At 40.4% G+C, this 22,269-nt stretch overlaps 1 non-coding gene across 1 annotated transcript; it reads left to right on the top strand.

Moving 5' to 3' along the window:
* Positions 1 to 20,822: 20,822 nt before the first annotated feature.
* On the top strand, positions 20,823 to 20,930 carry LOC130972731 (small nucleolar RNA R71). Its single transcript, XR_009083893.1, has one exon. It is a non-coding gene; the product is annotated as a small nucleolar RNA R71 (small nucleolar RNA).
* Positions 20,931 to 22,269: the final 1,339 nt, after the last annotated feature.

Below are 22,269 nucleotides of genomic sequence, written 5' to 3'. Positions count from 1 at the left end.
TGCCCAGTTCTGGCGTTCAAACGCCAGAAAAGGGGGAAAAGTTGGCGTTAAACGCCCATTTTCCACCCAATCCTGGCGTTCAAACGCCAGAGGGGAACCAGACACCTGCAAGTGCTGATAGTAACCCCTCTAAAAAGGCTTCTCCAACCACTTCTGTAAGGAATAAACCTGCAGCAACCAAGGTTGAAGAATATAAAGCCAAGATGCCTTATCCTCAGAAACTCCGCCAAGCGGAACAGGATAAGCAATTTGCCCGCTTTGTAGACTATCTAAGGACTCTTGAAATAAAGATTCTGTTTGCAGAGGCACTTGAGCAAATACCTTCTTATGCTAAATTCATGAAGGAAATCTTAAGCCATAAGAAGGATTGGAGAGAAACTGAAAAAGTGTTTCTCACTGAAGAATGCAGTGCAATCATTCTGAAAAGCTTACCAGAAAAGCTTCAAGATCCAGGAAGCTTTATGATACCATGCACATTAGAAGGTGCTTGCACCAAGACAGCCCTGTGTGACCTTGCAGCAAGCATCAATCTAATACCTGCATCCACTATCAGAAAGCTTGGGTTGACTGAAGAAGTCAAACCAACCCGGATATGCCTCCAACTTGCTGATGGCTCCATTAAATATCCATCAGGCATAATTGAGGACATGATTGTCAAGGTTGGGCCATTTGCCTTTCCAACTGACTTTGTAGTGCTGGAAATGGAAGAGCACAAGAGTGCAACTCTCATTCTAGGAAGACCTTTCCTAGCAACTGGACGAACTCTCATTGACGTACAAAAAGGGGAAGTAACCCTGAGAGTCAATGAGGATGAGTTCAAGTTGAATGCTGTAAAAGCTATGCAGCATCCAGACACATCAAATGACTGCATGGGCGCTGACATTATTGACTCTTTAGTGGAAGAGGTCAATATGACTGAAAGTCTAGAATCAGAGCTTGAGAACATCTTCAAGGATGCTCAGCCTGATCAGGAAGAGCTAGAGGAAACAAAAGAATTTTTGAAAATTCCTCAAGAGGAGGATAAGCCTCCCAAACCTGAACTCAAACCACTACCACCATCCCTGAAGTATGCATTTCTGGGAGAAGGTGACACTTTTCCAGTGATTATAAGCTCTGCTTTAAATCCACAGGAAGAGGAAGCACTGATTCAAGTGCTAAGGACACACAAGACAGCTCTTGGGTGGTCCATAAGTGATCTTAAGGGCATTAGCCCAGCAAGGTGCATGCACAAGATCCTATTGGAGGATAATGCCAAACTAGTGGTCCAACCACAAAGGCGGCTAAATCCAGCCATGAAGGAGGTAGTGCAGAAAGAGGTCACTAAATTACTAGAGGCTGGGATTATTTATCCTATTTCTGATAGCCCCTGGGTGAGCCCTGTCCAAGTTGTCCCCAAAAAGGGAGGCATGACAGTAGTTCATAATGAAAAAAATGAACTGGTTCCTACAAGAACAGTCACTGGGTGGCGCATGTGTATTGACTATAGAAGGCTCAATACAGCCACCAGAAAGGATCATTTTCCTTTGCCATTCATAGACCAAATGCTAGAAAGACTAGCTGGTCATGATTATTATTGCTTTTTGGATGGCTATTCAGGCTACAACCAAATTGCAGTAGACCCTCAGGACCAAGAGAAAACAGCATTCACTTGTCCTTCTGGCGTGTTTGCCTACAGGAGAATGCCTTTTGGTCTGTGTAATGCACCTGCAACCTTTCAGAGATGCATGCTATCAATCTTCTCTGATATGGTAGAGAAATTCCTGGAAGTCTTCATGGATGACTTCTCAGTATATGGAGACTCATTCAGCTCCTGTCTTAACCACCTAGCACTTGTCCTGAGAAGGTGCCAAGAGACTAACCTGGTTTTAAACTGGGAGAAATGTCACTTTATGGTGACTGAAGGAATTGTCCTTGGGCATAAAATTTCAAGCAGGGGAATAGAGGTGGATAAGGCAAAGGTAGAGGTAATTGAAAAATTACCACCACCTGCCAATGTTAAGGCAATCAGAAGCTTTCTGGGGCATGCAGGATTCTACAAAAGGTTTATAAAGGATTTTTCAAAAATTGCAAAACCTCTGAGCAACCTGCTAGCTGCTGACACACCATTTGTGTTTGACACACAGTGTTTGCAGGCATTTGAGACCCTGAAAGCCAAGCTGGTCACAGCACCAGTCATCTCTGCACCAGACTGGACATTACCATTCGAATTAATGTGTAATGCCAATGACCATGCCATTGGTGCAGTGTTGGGACAGAGGCATAACAAGCTTCTGCACGTCATTTATTATGCCAGCCGTGTTCTAAATGACGCACAGAAGAATTACACAACCACAGAAAAAGAGTTACTTGCAGTGGTCTATGCCATTGACAAGTTTAGATCCTATTTGGTAGGATCAAAGGTGATTGTGTACACTGACCATGCTGCTCTTAAATACTTACTCACAAAGCAGGATTCAAAACCCAGGCTCATAAGATGGGTGTTGCTTCTGCAAGAGTTTGATATAGAAATAAGAGACAGAAAAGGGACAGAGAATCAAGTAGCTGATCATCTGTCCCGAATAGAACTAGTAGTTGGGGCGTCCCTCCCTCCTACTGAGATCTCTGAGACCTTTCCAGATGAGCAACTTTTCGCCATTCAGGAAGCCCCATGGTTTGCAGATATTGAAAATTACAAAGCTGTGAGATTCATACCCTAGGAGTACAGCAGAGTGCAAAGAAAGAAATTAATTTCAGATGCCAAGTACTACCTATGGGATGAGCCATATCTCTTTAAGAGATGCGCAGACAGAATAATCCGCAGATGTGTACCCAGAGAGGAAGCACAAAGAATCCTATGGCATTGCCATGGATCACAATATGGAGGACATTTTGGAGGTGAGCGAACAGCAACCAAGGTCCTCCAATGCGGATTCTACTGGCCTACTCTCTATAGAAATGCCCGAGAATTTGTGCGTAACTGTGACAGTTGCCAAAGAGCTGGTAACTTACCTCATGGTTACGCCATGCCTCAGCAAGGGATCTTAGAGATTGAATTGTTTGATGTATGGGGAATTGACTTCATGGGTCCCTTCCACCATCATACTCAAACACTTATATTCTAGTGGCAGTAGACTATGTATCTAAATGGGTGGAAGCAATTGCCACACCCAATAATAATACGAAAACCGTGCTGAAATTCCTCCAGAAACACATCTTCAGCAGGTTTGGTGTTTCCAGAGTACTGATCAGTGATGGAGGCACCCATTTCTGCAATAAACAACTGTACTCTGCTATGGTTAGATATGGAATTAGCCACAAAGTAGCAACTCCGTATCATCCACAGACAAATGGGCAAGCTGAGGTCTCCAACAGAGAGCTCAAAAGAATCCTGGAACGGACTGTTATTGCCCGTAGAAAGGATTGGGCAAAGAGCTTGGATGATGCTCTGTGGGCATACAAAACAGCATACAAGACTCCTATAGGAACCTCTCCATACCAACTGGTGTATGGGAAGGCCAGTCATCTGCCCGTGGAACTGGAACATAAAGCCTACTGGCAACCAGATTCCTAAACATGGATGCTAAGTTAGCTGGTGAAAAAAGATTGCTCCAGCTAAATGAGCTAGAGGAATTCAGACTCAATGCCTTTGAAAATGCAAAAATTTATAAGGAAAAGGCAAAGAAGTGGCATGACAAGAAATTGTCATCCAGAGATTTTGAGCCAGGACAAAAGGTCCTGCTCTTCAACTCTAGGCTCAAATTGTTCCCAGGAAAGCTTAAGTCCCGCTGGAGGGGTCCGTATGTGATTACAGGAGTATCACCATATGGATATGTTGAGCTTCAGGATAATGATTCTGACAAAAAGTTCATTGTCAATGGACAGAGGATCAAGCATTATCTTGAAAGCAATTTTGAGCAAGAATGCTCAAAACTGAGACTTGAGTGATTTCCAGTGAAGGTCCAGCTAAAGACAATAAAGAAGCGCTTGCTGGGAGGCAACCCAGCGATTAGAAGGGTATCTGTTCTGTCTAATCAAGATTTAATACATATTCCTAAAGGGCAATCATCAAATTTGAAGGAATTCACAGAGTTACGCCAGTAAGGGGTACTTTGGGCGTTAAACGCCAGAATTGGCACCATTCTGGGCGTTTAACGCCAGTAATTGTGCCATTTTGGGCGTTAAATGCCAGAATGGGCACCATTCTGGGCGTTTAACGCAAGGTGTGTAGCATCCTGGGCGTTTAGCAAAACGCCCAGTGATAAAAGGGATTTCTGGCATTTAACGCCAGCCAGGATACCTGGCTGGGCTTTAAACGCCCAATTAGGCCACCAAATGGGCGTTAAACGCCAGAATGGATACCATTCTGGGCGTTTAACGCCAGAAAGGCAGGGGGAGGAGATTTTGTTCCCACTTCAAATTTTTTTCAAACTTTCTTGTTTTAATCCATATCTTTTTTACATAAACACATTACAAACTTTCATCATTCACCTTCCAATTTCAAAAATTAGAATCTTCTTCAAATCTATTTCAAATCCTTTCATAGACTCTTTCAAAAAAAAAAAAACTTAATCATCTCCTCAAAATTTTTCCATATCTTCTCAAATCTCCTTCAAATTTTTGAAAATCTCTCCTCCTCTCCTATTTAAACACGTTCGGCCACCCTCCTTCCCCACACCATTCGAATTTGCTCTCCTCTTCTCTCCCCTCTTTGCCTCCTTTTGCTTGAGGACAAGCAAACCTCTAAGTTTGGTGTGCTTTCCGTGATCACTAGGCCAAGATTTATCAAGATCATGGCTCCTAGAGGAAAACAAACTAATTCAAGAGGCAAGAAAGAGAATAATCTAAAGGATGTTTGGAGTCAAGAGAAGTTCTTAACCAAAGAACATGCAGACCATTACCACAAAATAATGGGTCTGAGGTCAGTGATCCCGGAAGTCAAATTCAATCTGAAAGAAGATGAATATCCGGAGATCCAAGAGCAAATTCGAAACAGAGGATGGGAAGTTCTAACCAACCCTGAGACAAAGGTTAGAAGGAACATGGTTCAGGAATTCTACTCAAATCTGTGGCTGACAGATAAGCAGAGAATGACTGGAACTGCTTTTCATACCTATAGAACCATGGTCAGAGGGAGAATTATTTACTTCCATCTGGACAAAATAAGAGAGGTCTTCAAATTGCCTCAACTGCAAGATGATCCTAAATCCTTTAATAGAAGGATGGTGAGAGCAGATAAAGGGTTGGATCAAGTTCTAGAGGACATATGCCTCCCTGGAACTAAATGGATAACCAATTCAAAAGGTGTCCCAAACTAACTCAAGAGGGGAGACCTCAAACCAATTGCAAGAGGATGGCTAGACTTTATTGTTTTCTATCATTATTAGTCTTATCTTATATCTATTTTTGAGTCTTGTTCTTAGTTCATGATTAATAAAATTTAAAGTTCATGTCTTAAAGTTATAAATGTCCTATAAATCCATCACCTCTCTTAAATGAAAAATGCTTTAATCACAAAAGAACAAGAAGTACAGGATTTCGAATTCATCTCAGAAACTAGTTGAATTAGTTTGATGTGGTGACAATACTTTTTGTTTTCTGAATGAATGCTTGAATAGTGCATATGTCTTTTGAATTTGTTGTTTTAAGAATGTTAAAATTGTTGGCTCTTGAAAGAATGATGGAAAGGGAGAACTGTTATTGAGGATCTGAAAAATTATCAAATTGATTCTTGAAGCAAGAAAAAGCAAAAAAAAAAAAAAGAAGAGAAAAAGAAAAAGAAAGAAATAAAGTTGTGATCCAAGGAAAAAAGAGTGTGCTTAAGAACCCTGGGCACCTCTAATTGGGGACTCTAGCAAAGCTGAGTCACAATCTAAAAAGGTTCACCCAATTATGTGTCTGTGGCATGTATGTATCCGGTGGTAATATTGGAAGACAGAGTGCTTTGGGCCACAGCCAAGACTCATAAAATAGCTATGTTCAAGAATCATCATACTTAACTAGGAGAATCAATAACAGTATCTGAGTTCTGAGTTCTTATAGATGCCAATCATTCTAAACTTCAAAGGATAAAGCGAGATGCCAAAACTGTTCGGAAGCAAAAAGCTACTAGTCCCGCTCATCTAATTGGAGTTAAGTTTCTTTGATATTTTGGAGTCTATAGTATATTCTCTTCTTTTTATTCTATTTTGATTTTTAGTTTCTTGGGGACAAGCAACAATTTAAGTTTGGTGTTGTGATGAGCGGATAATTTATACGCTTTTTGGCATTATTTTGAGTATGTTTTTAGTATATTTTGGTTAGTTTTTATTATATTTTTATTAGTTTTTGGTTAAAATTCACTTTTCTGGACTTTACTATGAGTTTGTGTGTTTTTCTGTGATTTCAGGTATTTTCTGGCTGAAATTGAGGGTCCTGAGCAAAAATCTGATTTAGAGGCTGAAAAGGACTGCAGATGCTGTTGGATTCTGACCTCCCTGCACTCGAAGTGGATTTTCTGGAGCTACAGAAGCCCAATTGGCGCGCTCTCAACGGCGTTGGAAAGTAGACATCCTTGGCTTTCCAGCCATGTATAATAGTCCATACTTTGCCCGAGATTTGATGGCCCAAACCGGTGTTGCAAATCAGCTTCAGAATTCCCAGCGTTTAACGCTGGAACTGGCATAAAAATTGGAGTTAAACGCCCAAACTGGCATAAAAGCTGGTGTTTAACTCCAGAAAGAGTCTCTACACGAAAATGCTTCAATGCTCAGCCCAAGCACACACCAAGTGGGCCCGGAAGTGGATTTTTCTGTCATTCACTCAATTCTGTAAACCCTAGGTTACTAGTTCACTATTAATAGGATCTTTTGACATTGTATCTGTACCTCATGACACTTTACACGTTTCTCATTGTATCTTCTACGGCATGAGTCTCTGAACCCCATGGTTGGGGGTGAGGAGCTCTGCTGTGTCTTGATGGATTAATGCAATTACTACTGTTTTTCATTCAATCATGCTTGCTTCTATTCTAAGATATCACTTGTTCCTAAACCTGATGAATGTGATGATCCGTGACACTCATCATCATTCTCAACTATGAACGTGTGCCTGACAACCACCTCCGTTCTACCTTAGATTGAGTAGATATCTCTTGGATTCTTTAATCGGAATCTTCGTGGTATAAGCTAGAATTGATGGCGGCATTCAAGAGAATCCGGAAGGTCTAAACCTTGTCTGTGGTATTCTGAGTAGGATTCAATGATTGAATGACTGTGACGAGCTTCAAACTCACGATTGTGGGGCGTTGGTGACAGACGCAAAAGAATCACTGGATTCTATTCCGACATGATGGAGAACCGACAGCTAGATAGCCGTGCCGTGACAGGGTGCATTGAACATTTCCACTGAGAGGATGGGAGGTAGCCATTGACAACGGTGAAACCCTACATACAGCTTGCCATGGAAGGAGCCTTGCGTGTTTGAAGAAGAAGACAGTAGGAAAGCAGAGGTTCAGAAGACAGAGCATCTCCAAAATCCTCAACCTATTCTCCATTACTGCAAATCAAGTACTTATTTCATGTTCTTTTGCTTTTCACAATCAATCCTGATAATTTTTGGTATCCTGACTAAGAGTTACAAGATAACCATAGCTTGCTTCAAGCCGACAATCTCCGTGGGATCGACCCTTACTCACGTAAGGTATTACTTGGACGACCCAATGCACTTGCTGGTTAGTTGTGCGAAGTTGTGTTTATGCCATGGTATTGAGCACCAAGTCTTTGGGGCCATTACTAGGGATTATTTGAGTTGTGAAAAGTATTGATCACAATTTCGTGCACCAGAGGGGAAGAAAGAGAAGGTAGCCACAGCGGCCTACAGTAGCCAGCAGCGACATGGAAGGAGGAGAAACAGAGGAAGAGAAAGAGAAAAGGGCTAGAGGGTTAGAGAGTGTGAGAAGAAAGGCTAGAGAGAGAGAAAGAGAGAGAGAGAGAGAGAATTGGATTCAAAATGAAGGGGTGGAGCGTTCACGCTTCGAATTTAGGGCAACATTACCATCGGATTAATCCAATGGTAAACCATTGCGGGTCACCAAAATGCAGCGTTTTCACTCAATAGGTTTATCGGTGAATTCAACTGACGGTAAATCCGACACTAACTTACGTGCATTTTTTTGTTTTCCTCCAATTATTACCGGTGAATTTACCGTCGAAAATATAAATCAACCAGTAATAATTTAGCCTGATGCATTCCACGCATTCCCTGCCTATAAATTTACTGCTACTATACAACGCTAAATCCGACAGTACTCAGTGTTTTTCTTGTAGTGCACCAGAAACTTCAGAAGAAGAATCGATGCATGCTAGTACTACAAGAGAAGCAGAGGCATGGGTAATGGAGAGTTTCAAGGCAATGTTACTGTTTAGAAAGTACTTGTGAGGTAGATTTGTCAATAATCTGAATTATTATAAGTTGAATGGTAGTTTACTCTTCATTTAATATTAACATTAAAAATTTGTAGAATTGTCAAATGAAAGAAAAAGAAATAAAATTATAACTAAAAATCCATATAATCTCAATATCTTATATTTAACTATGTCATAAAAATAGCTTTTAAAAATACTATCATAAAAATAAAAAATCCTATTTCTTTGTCTTTAACTCTTTACTTTTTTTTAATGCTTTACAACTCCCAAAACTCCCACAAAAGAATGTGAGGATTACCATATAAAACCCTTACTATCAGAATGTCACGCTTCTGATTGCACTACTCTAGTAGTGAGAAGTATTACGATGACTTTAAATATTTAATAATAAAATAAGAGCCTTTGACTCGAAACTGTATCGCTGTTTTATTTTAAAATAAAACGGAAATACTTTTTAATTGAAAACAAACAAGCATATACATATATACAAAACTTCTTACTCAAGCAACTTATAAATATTACATACATACATGTTATTATAATCACGACTCCTATCCCTCTTACACGAATATAATAATAAAGGCGAGGAAAAATTTATAACATATGTATACAAACAAAAACAGCATGTCTAAGAAGTTAACAAAAGCTCCGCAAGCTTCCTCGTCCGTCCTAAAAAGATAAAGCTGTAGGGAGGTGAGAACCTAACCACATGGTCTCACCACGGATTTTTAGAATTATCATAAGAAGATATATAAAGAAAAAACTGTTTTCAAACACAGTGATCATCGCTTGTCTTATGAATTCTTTTGAAAACCAACGGTTTGACATCCAAAAATCCAAAACCTTTCTTTTCTTATAAGAAAAATCTTAAAAGTTTCATAAACTGTATGAATGACTAACTTGTTCCAAGCATAGGTTCATTAAATCTATGCTGAACTAGCTTGATTTTTCATACTTAACTAAACCTTAATAAAAAATCAACTCGGCCTTCGACCCAATTCAAAAGAAATTAAATCACTACCAAAACTCAAACCCGAAATAGAATCAATCATAGACACAAACAATGCAAGGAAAACACAATAAGAGAATAATTACAGCAAGTACAACAAATAACAATTAGACAGAAATCATCAGATAGGCAAACCAAAACACTTAAGCACACCCAGACAAAGCAAACAAATGCAGTATGATGTATGCATGTCCTACTGGCCGTAAGCTCACGTGTCGGTTAAATCGTAAGAGCCCAACACATCCGGTAGCTAACTCGGACATTGTCTCTAGGTTGCGCACTAACATCTCAGAAAATCAGCTGGCTATTAGAGGTAGAGTGCCCTATCACCATTAGAGGGATTACATTCCCTGACACGCGTAACCAGCGAGAAATCATAGACAACGAAATAGACCACCGTCTTTGCCAAACTTATCACGTTCATTGTCTTTTTATCCATTTCTTTTTAGTTTCAAAACACTCCTACTTCCTTTAAAACACTCCGTCCAACACCTTTTCCTCCAATCCTTTTTGCTTTAAAACTATTTAAAATTCAAATCCTTTTCAAAAGATTCAAAACTCATTTAACAGACTTCAATAATTTCTTAAAAATTTGCTAAAACTCCTTAAAACATACTCCTTCCTTTAGTAAAATCAAAATCAAATAAAATAGTTCTTTAATCAATTTTAACCAAAACAATAATCTTCAATTTTTATAAAAATTTCGGTAGCATCTCCTTTAAAACTTGGACTTTTGCCACCCTTCAGGTTCCCTACCAAACCATTTCCAAATCATTTTCAATATTCAAACCGTTTGCAAATATCAACTCCTTTTTGTTAATCAAACCATTTTCAAATATCAAATCCTTTCTAAATCTGTTTTAAACCAAATTCTGATATCAAATCAGGTTCAATATCAAACCAAATTTTAATATTAAATCTTTTCCAAACCAAAACCCATTCCAATATTAAAATTTGTCTAAAATTAAATCATTTCCAGGATCAAGTCGAATTCCAATTTAAATATCTTTCAATCAATCAAGGAAAATCCAATTCAACAACATCAGTCAACTAATCAGAATTTTCCGCTTTCTCAATCGATTTATAAATCAATCAAACAAACATTCTTATTCATCCAAAATAAGTCAATATAATCCATAAGACTTACGAAATCACAAAAATATATTTTTCGTATTAATATCAACTTGTAACAACTCTTAAAAGTAAAATAAGTTTAAGAAAAGTGCCCTTACCTTGAATCGTCGAACGCATAAAGCCAATCGTGTTCGAAAGTCATTTTTCTCGCGGCCCGCAATAGCGGCAGCCGCAACCAGAGCTCCATTATATCCGCAGCTACATTAGCAACCTTAATGCACCGACATGTAATAATCGTAGTTCAAACATAAGACATTAACGTCGTGAGAACCATAGCAAAATATAACAAAACAGCGATTAAAGGGGTTCAGAACAAGGAACATATTATTGTACATACGAATAAATGAGAGAACAGAGCTGCGGCAACTCTGGTGACAACACAGCAGCTCGATGTCGCATGCAATAGCCACTAAACTTAGCAACAAGAACCTGAACTCGACCCAAGATGGCAGGGGCTACAACGGCAGTTTTCAACGGCCACAGCCACGGTGGCGACAACAGTGTACATGAACGGCGGTTCTAACTGGACGTGATGGAAAGGAGCACGGAAGTGGCGGGCTCCCCTTCTCTCTCTTTGTGTTGGTCTCTCTGTCTTCACGGTTTTGTTTTTTGATGATGGTTTATTGACGGGTTGGCGGCTTGGTGGTGACTGTTCGGCGGCGATGGCTCAGTGACATGGTCTCCCTCCAAGGTCCAACGACGGCGAGTGGAATGGCGGCAGCAGCGATGGATTCGGCGGCAAGGGAGGCATAGTGGCATTCCTTTCTCACGCAACTCTTTCGCTCGCTCAACATCTCATCCTCCCTTACCATAGACACCCTTATAGCACAAAATGAGATGATGTCTAGGAGAATAAACTCAGTTACAAAATAATTCGAGCAGAATCAAGTGGCAGCTGGTGCGCGAAATTGTAATCACTACTTTTCACAACTCAAATAATCCCTAGTAATGGCCCCAAAGACTTGGTGCTCAATACCATGGCATAACAACAACTTCGCACAACTAACCAGCAAGTGCACTGGGTCGTCCAAGTAATAAACCTTACGCGAGTAAGGGTCGATCCCACGGAGATTGTTGGTATGAAGCAAGCTATGGTCACCTTGTAAATCTTAGTCAGGCAGACTCAAATGGGTATGGGTGATATATGAATAAAACATAAAGATAAAGATAGAGATACTTATGTAATTCATTGGTGAGAACTTCAGATAAGCGAATGGAGATGCTTTGTCCCTTCTGTCTCTCTGCTTTCCTACTGTCTTCATCTAATCCTTCTTACTCCTTTCCATGGCAAGCTGTATGCAAGGGTTTCACCGTTGTCAGTGGCTACCTCCCATCCTCTCAGTGGAAATGTTCAACGCACCCTGTCATGGCACGGCTATCCAGCTGTCGGTTCTCGATCATGTCAGAATAGAATCCAGTGATTCTTTTGCGTCTGTCACTAACGCCCCACAATCGCGAGTTTGAAGCTCGTCACAGTCATTCAATCATTGAATCCTACTCAGAATACCACAGACAAGGTTTAGACCTTCCGGATTCTCTTGAATGCCGCCATCAATTCTAGCTTATACCACGAAGATTCCGGTTAAAGAACCCAAGAGATAAACATTAGAGCCTTGTTTGCTTGTAGAACAGAAGTGGTTGTCAGTCACTTGTTCATAAGTGAGAATGATGATGAGCATCACATAATCATCACATTCATCATGTTCTTGAGTGCAAATGAATATCTTGGAATAAGAACAAGCTGAATTGAATAGAAGAACAATAGTAATTGCATTAATACTCGAGGTACAGCAGAGCTCCACACCTTAATCTATGGTGTGTAGAAACTCCACCGTTGAAAATACATAAGAACAAGGTCTAGGCATGGCCGTGAGGCCAGCCTCCCAATGATCAAAGGATTCAAAGACCTAAAGATGATCTAAGATCCCAAAGATGTAAAATACAATAGTAAAAGGTCCTATTTATAGGGAACTAGTAGCTTAAGAATTACAAAGATGAGTAAATGACATAAAAATCCACTTCCGGGCCCACTTGGTATGTGTTTGGGCTGAGCATTGAAGCATTTTCGTGTAGAGACTCTTCTTGGAGTTAAACGCCAGCTTTTGTGCCAGTTTGGGCGTTTAACTCCCACTTTGGTGCCAGTTCCGGCGTTTAACGCTGGAAATTCTGAAGGTGACTTTGAACGCCAGTTTGGGCCATCAAATCTTAGGCAAAGTATGGACTATTATACATTGCTGGAAAGCCCACGATGTCTACTTTCCAACGCCGTTGAGAGCGCGCCAATTGGGCTCCTGTAGCTCCAGAAAATCGACTTCGAGTGCAGGGAGGTCAGAATCCAACAGCATCTGCAGTCCTTTTCAGTCTCTGAATCAGATTTTTGCTCAGGTCCCTCAATTTCAGCCAGAAAATACCTGAAATCACAGAAAAACACACAAACTCATAGTAAAGTCCAGAAAAGTGAATTTTAACTGAAAACTGATAAAAATATGCTAAAAACTAACTAAAACATACTAAAAACATACTAAAAACAATGCCAAAAAGCGTACAAATTATCCGCTCATCACAACACCAAACTTAAATTGTTGCTTGTCCCCAAGCAACTGAAAATCAAATAAGATAAAGAGAAGAGAATATGCAATGAATTCCAAAAACATCTATGAAGATCAGTATTAATTAGATGAGCGGGGCTTTTAGCTTTTTGCCTCTGAACAGTTTTGGCATCTCACTCTATCCTTTGAAATTCAGAATGATTGGCTTCTTTAAGAACTCAGAATCCAGATAGTGTTATTGATTCTCCTAGTTAAGTATGATGATTCTTGAACACAGCTACTTATTGAGTCTTGGCCGTGGCCCAAAGCACTCTGTCTTCCAGTATTACCACCGGATACATACATGCTACAGACACATAATTGGGTGAACCTTTCCAGATTGTGACTCAGCTTTGCTAGAGTCCCCAATTAGAGGTGTCCAGGGTTCTTAAGCACACTCTTTTTGCCTTGGATCACAACTTTATTTCTTTCTTTTTCTTTCTTTTTCTCTTTCTTTTTTCGTTTTTTTCTTTTTTTTTTCGCTTCTTCTCTCTTTTTTTCTTTTTTTTTGTATTCACTGCTTTTTTTTGCTTCAAGAATCATTTTTATGATTTTTCATATCCTCAGTAACATGTCTCCTTTTTCATCATTCTTTCAAGAGCCAACAATTTTAACATTCATGAACAACAAATTCAAAAGACATATGCACTGTTTAAGCATACATTCAGAAAACAAAAGTATTGCCACCACATCAAGATAATTAATCTGTTATAAAATCTGAAATTCATGCAATTCTTCTCTTTTTCAATTAAGAACATTTTTCATTTTAAGAAAGGTGATGGATTCATAGGACATTCATAACTTTAAGGCATAGACACTAAGACACTAATGATCATAAGACACAAACATGGATAAACACAAGCATGAAAATTCGAAAAACAGAAAAATAAAGAACAAGGAAATTAAAGAACGGGTCCACCTTAGTGATGGCGGCTTGTTCTTCCTTTTGAAGATCCTATGGAGTGCTTGAGCTCCTCAATGTCTCTTCCTTGTCTTTGTTGCTCCTCTCTCATGATTCTTTGATCTTCTCTAATTTCATGGAGGAGGATGGAATGTTCTTGGTGCTCCACCCTTAGTTGTCCCATGTTGGAACTCAGTTCTCCTAGGGAGGTGTTGATTTGCTCCCAATAATTTTGTGGAGGAAAGTGCATCCCTTGAGGCATCTCAGGGATTTCATGATGAGTGGGATCTCTTGTTTGCTCCATCCTTTTCTTAGTGATGGGTTTGTCCTCATCAATGAGAATGTCTCCTTCTATGTCGACTCCAACTGAATAACAGAGGTGACAAATGAGATGAGGAAAGGCTAATCTTGCCAAGGTAGAGGACTTGTCCGCCACCTTATAGAGTTCTTGGGCTATAACCTCATGAACTTCTACTTCTTCTCCAATCATGATGCTATGAATCATGATGGCCCGGTCTAGAGTAACTTCGGACCGGTTGCTAGTGGGAATGATTGAGCGTTCGATAAACTCCAACCATCCCCTAGCCATGGGCTTGAGGTCGTGCCTTCTCAATTGAACCGGCTTCCCTCTTGAATCTCTCTTCCATTGGGCGCTGATGAGCGGATGATTTGTATGCTTTTTGGCATTGTTTTTAGTATGTTTTTGATATGATCTAGTTAGTTTTTAGTATATTTTTATTAGTTTTTAGTTAAAATTCACTTTTCTGGACTTTACTATGAGTTTGTGTGTTTTTCTGTGATTTCAGGTATTTTCTGGCTGAAATTGAGGGACCTGAGCAAAAATCTGATCCAGAGACCAAAAAGGACTGCAGATGCTGTTGGATTCTGACCTCCCTGCACTCGAAGCGGATTTTCTGGAGCTACAGAAGCCCAATTGGCGCGCTCTCAACGGCGTTGGAAAGTAGACATTCTGGGCTTTCCAGCAATATATAATAGTCCATACTTTGCCCAAGATTTGATGGCCCAAACCGGCGTTCAAAGTCACCTCAAGAAATTCCAGCGTTAAACGCCGGAACTGGCACCTAATTGGGAGTTAAACGCCCAAACTGGCACTAAAGCTGGCGTTTAACTCCAAGGAGAGTCTCTACACGAAAAAAGCTTCATTGCTCAGCCCAAGCACACACCAAGTGGGCCCGGAAGTGGATTTTTATGTCATTTACTCATCTATGTACTAGTTTTCTATAAGTAGGACCTTTTACTATTGTATTAGGAACATCTTGGTAGCTATCTTTGGATTGTTTTTGATCCTTTGATCACTTTGGGGAGGCTGGCCATACGGCCATGCCTAGACCTTGTTCTTATGTATTTTCAACGGTGGAGTTTCTACACACCATAGATTAAGGTGTGGAGCTCTGCTGTACCTCGAGTATTAATGCAATTACTATTGTTCTTCCATTCAATTCCGCTTGTTCTTTTACCAAGATATCACTTGTTCTTCAACATGATGAAGGTGATGATTGACGCCCATCACCATTCTCACCTATGAACAAGGTGACTGACAACCACTCTTGTTCTACAAGCATTCGAGGCTTAGTGAATATCTCTTGGATTTCTGATTGCATGATGCATGGTTGATCGCCTGACAACCGAGTGCTCGCCTGACAAACGAGCCAGCCATTCCGTGAGATCAGAGTCTTCGTGGTATAGGCAAGAACTGATGGCAGCATTCAAGAGAATCCGGAAGGTCTAACCTTGTCTGTGGTATTCTGAGTAGGATTCAATGACTGAATGACTGTGACGTGCTTCAAACTCCTAGCAGGCTAGGGCGTTAGTGACAGACGCAAAAGTATCAATGGATATTATTCCGGCCTGAACGAGAACCGACAGCTGAATTCCGCTATGCCGTGACAGGACATATGCAATCGCTTTCACTGAGAGGATGGGAGGTAGCTGCTGACAACAGTGAGACCCTACACAAGCTTGCCATGGAAAGGAGTAAGAAAGGATTGGATGAAGACAGTGGGAAAGCAGAGAGACGGAAGGGAAGGCATCTTCATACACTTGTCTGAAGCTCTTACACCAATGATATACATAAGTATCACTATCTTTATCTTCTATGTTATTTTCGTTCATCATCATATATATTTGAGTTTGCCTGACTAAGATCTACAAGATGACCATAGCTTGCTTCAATGCTAACAATCTCCGTGGGATCGACCCTTACTCACGTAAGGTTTATTACTTGGACGACCCAGTGCACTTGCTGGTTAGTTGTGCGAAGTTGTGTAATGCCATGGTATTGAGCCACCAAGTTCTTGGAGCCATTACCGGGGATTATTTGAGTTGTGAAAAAGTATTGTTCACAATTTCGCGCACCAAACTTAAATTGTTGCTTGTCCCCAAGCAACTGAAAATCAAATAAGATAAAAGGAAGAGAATATGCAATGAATTCCAAAAACATCTGTGAAGATCAGTATTAATTAGATGAGCGGGGCTTTTAACTTTTTGCCTCTGAACAGTTTTGGCATCTCAATCTATCCTTTGAAATTCAGAATGGTTGGCTTCTTTAGGAACTTAGAATCCAGATAGTGTTAATGATTCTCCTAGTAAAGTATGATGATTCTTGAACATAGCTATTTATTGAGTCTTGGCTGTGGCCCAAAGCACTCTGTCTTTCCAGTATTACCACCGGATACATACATGCCACAGACACATAATTGGGTGAACCTTTTCAGATTGTGACTTAGCTTTGCTAAAGTCCCCAATTAGAGGTGTCCAGGGCTCTTAAGCACACTCTTATTTGCCTTGGATCACAACTCTTATTTTTTTTTTTCGTTCTCTTTTTTTTTTTCTTTTTTTTTTCGGTTTTTTTTTTTTTTTGAATAGCAATGCTTTTTCTTGCTTCAAGAATCATTTTATTGATTTTTCAGATCCTCAATAACATGTCTCCTTTTTCATCATTCTTTCAAGAGCCAACATTCATGAACCACAAATTCAAGATACATATGCACTGTTTAAGCATACATTCAGAGAACAAAAATATTGCCACCACATCAAAATAATTAAACTATTATAAAATTCAAAATTCATGCAATTCTTCCTTTTTCAATTAAGCACATTTTTATTCAAGAAAGGTGATGGATTCATAGGACATTCATAACTTTAAGGCATAGACACTAAGACACTAATGATCATAAGACACAAGCATGGATAACATAAAGTACCAAAATTCGAAAAAACAAAGGAATAAAGAACAAGGAAATCAAGGAATGGGTCCACCTCAGTGATGGCGGCTCTTCCTTGCTTTTGAAGGTCCTATGGAGTGCTTGAGCTCCTCAATGTCTCTTCCTTGCCTTTGTTGCTCCTCTCTCATGATTCTTTGTTCTTCTCTAATTTCATGGAGGAGAATGGAGTGTTCTTGGTGCTCCACCCTTAGTTGTCCCATATTGGAACTCAACTCTCCTAGGGAGGTGTTTAGTTGCCCCCAATAGTCTTGTGGAGGAAAATTCATCCCTTGAGGAATCTCAGGGATCTCATGATGAGTGGGATCTCTTGTGTACTCCATCCTTTTCTTAGTGATGGGCTTGTCCTCATCAATGGTGATGTCTCCCTCTATGTCAACTCCCACTGAATAACAGAGGTGACAAATGAGGTGAGGAAAGGCTAACCTTGCCAAGGTAGAGGTCTTGTCCGCCACCCTATAGAGTTCTTGGGCTATAACCTCATGAACCTCTATTTCTTCTCCAATCATGATGCTATGGATCATGATAGCCCGGTCTATGGTAACTTCGGACCGGTTGCTAGTGGGAATGATTGAGCGTTGTATGAACTCTAACCATCCTCTAGCCACGGGTTTGAGGTCATGCCTTCTCAATTGGACCGGCTTTCCTGACTAAAATCCAAGTATTTCCCCCGAACCATAGTGAGATAATTCTTTGGATTCGGGTTCACACTTTGGTCATGGTTCTTGGTGATCCATGCATTGGCATAGAACTCTTAAACCATCAAGATTCCGACTTGTTGAATGGGGTTGGTAAGTACTTCCCAACCTCTTCTTCGGATCTCATGGCGGATCTCCGGATATTCACCCTTTTTGAGTGAAAAGGGGACTTCGGGGATCACCTTCTTCAAGGCCACAACCTCATAGAAGTGGTCTTGATGCACCCTTGAGAGGAATCTATCCATCTCCCATGACTCGGAGGTGGAAGCCTTTGCCTTCCCTTTCCTCTTTCTAGAGGTTTCTCCGGCCTTGGATGCCATCAATGGTTATGAAAAAGCAACGCTTTTACCACACCAAACTTAAAATGTTTGCTCGTCCTCGAGCAAAAGAAGAAACAAGAGAGTAGAAGAAGAAGAAATGAGGAAGAGGGGGAAGGTGGTGTGTTCGGCCTAGAAGGGTAAGAAAGGGTGTTTAGGTTGTGTGAAAATGAAGGGTTGAAGAAGGGTATATATAGGAGAGAGGGGGGTGAATGGTTCGGCCATTATGGGTGGGTTTGGGAGGAAAAGTGGTTTGAATTTGAAGGGTGAGGTTGGTGGGGATTTATGAAGGATGGATGTGAATGGTGAAGAGAAAGATGGGATTTGATAGGTGAGGGGTTTTTGGGAAAGAGGTGTTGAGGTGATTGGTGAATGGGGGAAGAAGAGAGAGAGTGATGGTAGGGTCCTGTGGGGTCCACAGATCCTGTAGTGTCAAGGAAAAGGCATCCTTGCACCAAATGGCATCAAAATCCACGTTTTGAGCCTTTTCTGGCGTTAAACGCCGGGCTGGTGCCCATTCCTGGCGTTTAACGCCAGGTTTTTACCCTTTACTGGCGTTTAACGCCAGTCTGGTGCCCCTTTCTGGCGTTAAACGCCCAGAATGGTGCCAGACTGGGCGTTAAACGCCCAACAGCTAGCATTACTGGCGTTTGAACGCCAGCTTCTTCTTCTCCAGGGTGTGCTGTTTTTCTTCCTGTTTTTCATTTTGTTTTTGCTTTTTTCATTGTTTTTGTGACTTCTTATGATCATCAACCTACAAAAAAGATAAAATAACAAAAGAAAATAATTAATTATAAAACATTGGGTTGCCTCCCAACAAGCGCTTCTTTACTGTCATTAGCTTGACAGAGGACTCTCATGGAGTCTCAAAGTTGTTCAGAACCGTGTTGGAACCTCCCAACACCAAACTTAGAGTTTGAATGTGGGGGTTCAACACCAAACTTAGAGTTTGGTTGTGGCCTCCCAACACCAAACTTAGAGTTTGACTGTGGGGGCTATGTTTGGCTCTGTTTTGAGAGAAGCTCTTCATGCTTCTTCTCCATGATGACAGAGGGATATCCTTGGGCCTTAAACACCAAGGATTCTTCATTCACTTGAATGATCAACTCTCCTCTATCAACATCAATCACAGCCTTTGCTGTGGCTAGGAAGGGTCTGCCAAGGATGATGGATTCATCCATGCACTTCCCAGTCTCTAGGACTATGAAATCAGTAGGAATGTAATGGTCTTCAACCTTAACCAGAACATCCTCTACAAGTCCATAGGCTTGTTTTCTTGAGTTGTCTGCCATCTCTAGTGAGATTTTTGCAGCTTGCACCTCAAAGATCCCTAATTTCTCCATTACAGAGAGGGGCATGAGGTTTACACTTGACCCCAAGTCACACAAGGCCTTCTTGAAGGTCATGGTGCCTATGGTACAAGGTATAGAAAACTTCCCAGGATCCTGCCTCTTTTGAGGCAATTGCTGCCTAGACAAGTTATCCAGTTCTTTGGTGAGCAAAGGGGGTTCATCCTCCCAAGTCTCATTTCCAAATAACCTGTCATTTAGCTTCATGATTGCTCCAAGGTATTTAGCAACTTGCTCTTCAGTGACATACTCATCCTCTTCAGAGGAAGAATACTCATCAGAGCTCATGAAAGGCAGTAGTAAGTCCAAGGGAATCTCTATGGTCTCAGTTTGAGCCTCAGATTCCCAAGGTTCCTCATTGGGGAACTCATTGGAGGCCAGTGGACGTCCAGTGAGGCCTTCCTCAGTGGCGTTCACTGCCTCTTCTTCCTCCCAGAATTCGGCCATATTTATGGCTTTGCACTCTCCTTTTGGATTCTCTTCAGTGTTACTTGGGAGAGTGCTTGGGGGAAGTTCAGTAATTTTCTTGCTCAGCTGACCCACTTGTCCTTCCAAATTCCTAATGGAGGATCTAGTTTCAGTCATGAAACTTTGAGTGGTTTTGATTAGATCAGAGACCATGGTTGCTAAGTCAGAGGTATTCTGCTTAGAGCTCTCTGTCTGTTGCTGAGAAGATGATGGAAAACGTTTACCATTGTTAAACCTGTTTCTTCTACCATTATTATTGAAACCTTGTTGAGGTCTCTCTTGATTCTTCCATGAGAGATTTGGGTGATTTCTCCATGAAGAATTATAGGTGTTTCCATAGGGTTCTCCTAGGTAATTCACCTCTTCCATGGAAGGGTTCTCAGGATCATAAGCTTCTTCCTCAGATGAAGCCTCCTTAGTACTGCTTGGTGCATTTTGCATTCCAGACAGACTTTAAGAAATCAAATTGACTTGTTGAGTCAATATCTTGTTCTGAGCCAATATGGCATTCAGAGTGTCAATCTCAAGAACTCCTTTCTTCTGACTAGTCCCATTGTTCACAGGATTCCTTTCAGAAGTGTACATGAATTGGTTATTTGCAACCATTTCAATCAATTCTTGAGCTTCTGCAGGCGTCTTCTTCAGATGAAGAGATCCTCCAGCAGAGCTATCCAAAGACATCTTGGATAGTTCAGAGAGACCATCATAGAAAATACCTATGATGCTCCATTCAGAAAGCATGTCAGAAGGACATTTTCTGATTAACTGTTTGTATCTTTCCCAAGCTTCATAGAGGGATTCTCCATCCTTCTGTCTGAAGGTTTGGACTTCCACTCTAAGCTTACTCCATCTTTGTGGTGGAAAGAACTTTGCCAAGAAGGCATTGACTAGCTTTTCCCAAGAGTCCAGGCTTTCTTTAGGTTGAGAGTCCAACCATATTCTAGCTCTGTCTCTCACAGCAAAAGGGAATAGCATCAGTCTATAGACCTCAGGGTTAACCCCATTAGTCTTGACTGTGTCACAGATTTGCAAGAACTCAGCTAAAAACTGATGAGGATCTTCCATTGGAAGTCCGTGGAACTTGCAATTCTGTTGCATTAGAGAAACTAATTGAGGCTTAAGCTCAAAGTTGTTTGCTCCAATGGCAGGGATAGAGATGCTTCTCCCATAGAAGTCGGGAGTAGGTGCAGTAAAGTCACCCAGCACCTTCCTTGCATTGTTGGCATTGTTGTTGTTTTCGGCTGCCATGGGTTCTTCTTCTTTGAAGAATTCTGTTAGGTCCTCTACAGAGAATTGTGCTTTAGCTTCTCTTAGCTTTCGCTTCAAGGTCCTTTCAGGTTCAGGGTCAGCTTCAACAAGAATGCTTTTGTCTTTGCTCCTGCTCATATGAGAGAGAAGAGAACAAGAAAATGTGGAATCCTCTATGTCACAGTATAGAGATTCCTTGAGGTGTCAGAGGAACAGAAAAATAGAAGGAAGAGGTAGAAGAATTCGAACTTAGTGAGATAGAGTTCGAATTGTGCATTGAGGAGGAGTGGTACTCCATAAATAGAAGGATGTGAGAAGAGGGGAAGAGATTTTTTTTCGAAAATTAAGTTAAAAAGATTTTAAAAAACATTTTGAAAAACTTGAATTGATTTTCGAAAACTAAAAGTGGAAAAGAAATCAAGTGATTTTTGAAAAAGATTTTGAAATTAGAAATCAAAAAGATATGATTGAAAAGTTATGGTTTTTTTTAAAAAGATGTGATTGAGAAGATATGATTTGAAAAACAATTTTAAAAAGATTTGATTTTAAAAAAAATTAATGACTTGCCTAACAAGAAAAGATATGATTCAAACATTAAACCTTTCTCAACAGAAAAGGCAACATACTTGAAATGTTCAATCAAATCATTAATTGATAGCAAGTATTTTTGAAAAAGGAAAGAAATTGATTTTGAAAAAGATTTGATTGAAAAGATATGGTTTGAAAAAGATTTGATTTTGAAAAACTTTGAAAACTTGAAAAAAAATTGAATTAAAAACAGAATCTTCCCTCTTGTGCCATCCTGGCGTTAAACGCCCAGAATGGTGCACATTCTGGCGTTTAACGCCCAATGCTCTACCCTTTTGGAGCGTTAAACGCCCAGCCAGGCACCCTGGCTGGTGTTTAAATGCCAGTCTGTCCTTCTTCACTGGGC

The sequence above is a fragment of the Arachis stenosperma genome, chromosome 3 (genome assembly GCF_014773155.1).
Source record: "Arachis stenosperma cultivar V10309 chromosome 3, arast.V10309.gnm1.PFL2, whole genome shotgun sequence".
NCBI lineage: Eukaryota > Viridiplantae > Streptophyta > Magnoliopsida > Fabales > Fabaceae > Arachis > Arachis stenosperma.
This window is presented reverse-complemented; position numbering and strand designations above follow the sequence as displayed.